Raw genomic sequence first — 5306 nt, 5'->3', positions numbered from 1 at the left:
CTGCCTGATGACTACAGTTCATTTTGAATCTGTTCCTTTACAACAAACCTTTCAAGGCTTCACCCTCAGTAAATGGTAAAAGCTCTTAGGAGGGGGCAGCCACAGGCCTTCTCAGTCACTTACACCTGATGGTGGCTGAGTTTCCAGACTCCTCCTGACAGCAGGGATTCTGACAGAGGAAGAAAAGTTAGACTGGAGAGGGTGAGCACGACCGCCCCCCTAAAGGAAAGCAGCATGAGTACGGATATTGGGAGGAGGCTCCTCTGGAGACCCTACTGATATGTTTGCCAGGAACTAACGGTGCTCAGTCTGTCCTAATTCGCATAAGCAACTTGGTCGATGGATCAGCTTAATAGAAATCAGCCTTTCATAAGAATAAGGAAAATCCATCAGCTGAAGGACTTGAAAATTATACAGAGCAATATATAAGCTTAATTTCAAAACCATTTCCGAGCTGCCCGGCTGCCTAACAATGTGCCAGTGAATGCAGGGGACGGAGCTGTTCCACTCCTGGGAAGCATTTAAACAGCATCTGCATTTGTTCCTGACAACGGAGCCACAGAGGCCACGTGTGCCTAAGGCAGGTGTTGGAAACGGATCAAGTTGGAGGTCTGCTGCATTCTAAGGTTCTGATGGTGTACTCAATTATCTCATGGAGACGCAAGATTCTGACCAAGGACGCTGAGGTCAGTGTGACATCACAACAGCCAAAACAGAAACACGGGTGCCGGAGACTCGTAGGTATAGGAGATCAGGCCACAGCTCCTCTGTGCCTCTTTGAACTGCCTGGGGACGAAAGAGGTGACTGCAAACTTATCAGGCTGGCCTAGACACGGAAGTATTTCAGAGGCAGGGTCGCTGTGAAGGACCCCTGACTCACAGCCTCACCCTGAGCTTCCCAAAGGCCATAGGAGAGGAGGTGGTAGCTAGAGGGCGAGCCTCTTGTGTTTCTCTACCATGAAACCAGTAGTGCTGAGACTATGAATGGTTCTTCCAGCTGGAACTAAAGAACAAAGTCAGGGAAAGGGATGATAGCTTGGAGTGGAATTTGGAAATTAGGTGGCATCCAGATTTGCTCAACACTAAGGTTAAGGGTGGAGCCTGGATTCGGAATCTAATGCAACAGCAAGTGCTTGGGAGGCAAACAGATTTGCATTTAAATTCCACTTCTCCCAGGAGATTTTTGGCAATTGCCTTACAGTTTCCAAGCCTCAGTTTTCTCATGGGTAAAATGGAGCTGATGATGCTTCCTTTAAGGAACTGTCTGAGAATTAAATTAGATAGAGTACGGGGGAAAAAAGACAAAAGGAAAAGCTGGGCTCAGAGCGGGCATCCTGATTTCTAATTGTCCTGCTTCCTACTCCCTTTGCACCACAGTCCTCCCCCCTGGCTGCAGAATTGAATCACCGGGGGAATTTTTTAAACCATTCCTATGCCTGAGCCTCCCCTGCCCCAGAGATTCTGATGTAACCAATTCAGGATGAGACGTAGTCATCAAAATTTTCAAATATTTAAAAAAATCTCCCCAGGAGACTCTAATAAGTTCCCAAGATTGGAACCCCTGCCCAAGTATATCAGAATAAGTATCGTCTTTGGATTCAAAATTTTCTATTATGGTTTGGGCAAATATTTTACTTCTCTGAGGCTTAATTTATTTAGTATTTTAAGAAGGGGAGTAATATTCCAATTTTATAGAATTCCTTTGAATATATAGTGAGATATATTTCATGAAGTTCCCAAAAGAAGTAACTGACAATTAATAGATGCTCAATAAATATTCGTTTCTCTCCCTTTCTTTTCTTTTTTCCCCCAAAGTTTATTTATTTATTTTGAGAGGGGGGAGGGGCAGAGAGAGGGAGAGACAGAGTCCTAAGCAGGCTCCATGCTATCAGCACAGAGCCTGATGTAGGGCTCTCTCCCACAACTGTGAGATCATGACCTGAGCCAAAACCAAGAGCTGGACGCTTAACCGACTCAGCCACTCAAGTGCCCCTCTCCCTTTCTTTTCTTGTCATTAATCAAGGAACACATGTGTTAAAATATAAAATATGAATAAATAAATAAGGCCAATAGACATGACATAGTACCAATCAGACAATTTTGAAATTGATTACTAACTCCCTTCGGCAGGAGTATCTTACCTATCTTCTGCTACGTAAGGTTAAATCCTAAGATAGGGCTGGCAAAAATGGCATTCATTAATCCCATTCCTCCCTTCCATGCTCATGGCAGACATCACTAATCAATCATAGCACTCTTTCCCACTGACCCCTAAAGAAGCATCAAATTCCTTTACCATACAGCCTATACTAACAATTAATCAGAGCTGCCATTTGTATTGAAAGACATTTGCCTTCCCTGTCTTAGGTCATGAGCTGCCTCAAGCCTGCAAATGAAGCATACTGCAGAGAAAATTAAGTGGGCTTCCTGGTAAGTGGAGAGAGTGTGGAGTGGAGAGAAATAAAGGCAGACCCTGAGAGTGCCCAGCTCTGTGCCCCCCGATCTGTACTAAGCTAAAACTCTATGCTTTCCGGTGAGTGCAAGGAATGCAGTGGGGAAACAAGTAAACGCCAAGCTAGAAATGAAAGAACCAGCATCTGCACGGTGCCCAGTGCACTCAAGGTGCGCTTCCCTCCTGCGATTTCCAGAAAGGGCTAGCAGACTGTTTTCCAAAGCCAGCTTATTTCTCTGACTCGGAAACGTGAAACTAACTATTGCAGTGTTTCTCCCCTAAGGTGATAGGCAAGGGCTCTGACGAGAAGGCGCCCATGAAGCTCAAGTCAGCGGGGGAAAGCCCGACATCGCTGCCTGAAAGCTTGTCACAGCTGAGACCTCGCACACGCCAAGGACACGTGCGGACGGCTGGGCTCCTCCTCTGCTGTGCCCACCCAAGGACAGCCGGCTCTTCTGCAGAGGCTTCTGCTGCTACTCCTTGTTGCTGATTAACCCCTTCCTGGGCCACATGCGCGTTCACTTGTCATGGCACGGCCTCAGCCCCTGCTGGGCAATACTGTGTGACCACTTGGACCTGATTCCACAGCAGGCACGGGTGGTAATTCTGATAGCCTGGTATAAAATCTCTCCTTTGGGACCTTAAATAAGACAGTAACTTACTACACTCAATCTCTCCCTTCTATCACAAGTGCTTCCCTTTGTGAAAATTCAGGACCAGGTGCTGGGAAATAGAACCACGGCACAAGGCACACACAGAAGGTGGATTTTGTTCGTTTTCATTTTTTTGTTTTCGCCTCCAAAACGTTCACCAGGCTCCTTTCCCTTCCACCCCCAGCATGGAGAAGTCAGCATAACGACTGAAGTCACAGGGCAGTGACAGCGTTTGAGAAGCCACACAGAGGCGTGCACAGGGAGCCCCAAGCCCAAGGATCCAGGGCAGGGAGGGGTGAGGCACCAGGCAGGAAGGTGTGGGACGTGGAGCTGAGCAGGAGAAAGACAGCTGGTGTGGTTGGGAGATTGAGCAAATAGGTAAATACACTGAGGATTATACGAGCCAAAATTCTCATTGCCAGAGAAGATATTTATAAACTGAAACAGGAAGTTTAGAAAGAACCCTGAGGTGTTGGACTGGAGCTGAGGTATCAGTATGAACTTATGTTTTTATTAGTGGGTGTCTGTGTGTGTGTGTGTGTGTGTGTGTGTGTAAATATATACAGACAGATAAATACAGAAATAGTCACAGATGAAAATGTGTACACACGTGTATATCCATATACACATACAATGTACAGTATACATTTCCCATCTCTGTCCACTGAGTGAGTGAGCCTAAAAGCAATGTACCCCACTACCAATTAACACACTGAGTGCCTACATGTCGGTTCCTAAATGTCTTTTATTTTTTAAGCCAGTTTTAGTAATTTATTTATTGATATTGTTGTGGGGGATTTTTTCAGGTTTATTTATTTTTGTCTAGAGAGAGCAGGGGGAGGGGCAGAGAGAGAGGAAGACAGAGGATCCAAAGCAGGCTCTGTGCTGTCTCGTGAATCGAGAGACCATGACCTGAGCTGAAGTCGGATGCTTAACTGACTGAGCCACCCAGGCGCCCCTTTATTTTATTTTTAAGTCAGCTCTGCACCCAACGTGAGGCTTGAACTCACACCCCTGAGATCAGAGTTGCATACTCCACCAACTGAGCCAGTCAGGTGGCCCCTAAATGTCCTTTATTAAAAGAAACTAGAGGAGGGGCGCCTGGGTGGCGCAGTCGGTTAAGCGTCCGACTTCAGCCAGGTCACGATCTCACCGTCTGTGAGTTCGAGCCCCGCGTCGGGCTCTGGGCTGATGGCTCAGAGCCTGGAGCCTGTTTCTGATTCTGTGTCTCCCTCTCTCTCTGCCCCTCCCCTGTTCATGTTCTGTCTCTCTCTGTCCCAAAAATAAATAAACATTGAAAAAAAAATTAAAAAAAAAAAAAGAAACTAGAGGAGAGACTGGGTAGCTCAGTCGGTTGAGTGTCCAACTCTTGATTTGGGCTCAGGTCATGATCCCAGAGTCATGGGATCGAGTCCCTCTTTGAACTCCAGAGTGAGCATGATGTCTATTTGAGATTCTCTCTCTCCTCTCTCCCTCTGCTCCTCCCCACCCTCTCTCTCTCTCCAAAATTTTAAAAGAAGAAGAAACTAGATGTCCTTGGGGAAATGGTGGATACCAGGGCTGCAACAGAAAAAGTACAAGTTGAACCTGAAACATCATTTATGCCAGAAAATAAGGAAATGTTCATGAACGATGGGGAGATGTCAAAAGGATACAGGAGCCAGCGTCATAGGGTCAAATCTGGGGCAAATAATGCTCAAACAAGAATAGTAATAATGGATTACAACCCACTGAATAAAATTGGAATCCATGTGTGCATATTCACATACACAATGAATGAATGATTGAGGGAAAAGGAAAGCGTTCTAGTAGAATGCCAACGAATAAACATGGAAGAAATGATGGAACTAGACATTTCACCATCTGGCAACCTTCATAAATGTGGTCCATTGAGTCAATGGATGCTAAGGCCAGTAGTTAGAAGTTTAATAAGGAATAGAAGATCGATTAATCTCGGAATATGTTCCCATAAAACACTAATCAATTATAAAAGCCAAAATGTTGAATTTAGGGGGGAGAGACTCAACAGACAACATGATTGAGTAATCAAGGTGAGTGGTGGGAAGAGGTGACAACATGTGCCTCCTGGTGAACCAGGAAGAACAAGCATTATTTCTGTAGAATTACTTCCCATATAGATAGATAGATAGATAGATAGATTATAGATATAGGTATAGATATAGATATAGATATAGATATAG

At 45.2% G+C, this 5306-nt stretch overlaps 1 long non-coding RNA gene across 1 annotated transcript; it reads left to right on the top strand.

Moving 5' to 3' along the window:
• Positions 1-713: 713 nt before the first annotated feature.
• LOC147582348 (uncharacterized) lies at positions 714-3203 on the top strand. Its single transcript, XR_015248696.1, has 3 exons — positions 714-801; positions 2368-2430; positions 2736-3203. It is a non-coding gene; the product is annotated as an uncharacterized LOC147582348 (long non-coding RNA).
• The last annotated feature ends 2103 nt before the right edge of the window (positions 3204-5306 follow it).

This window comes from Puma concolor, chromosome A3 (assembly GCF_028749965.1).
Source record: "Puma concolor isolate L17-30 chromosome A3, mPumCon1.1.hap2, whole genome shotgun sequence".
Lineage (NCBI taxonomy): Eukaryota > Metazoa > Chordata > Mammalia > Carnivora > Felidae > Puma > Puma concolor.
This window is presented reverse-complemented; position numbering and strand designations above follow the sequence as displayed.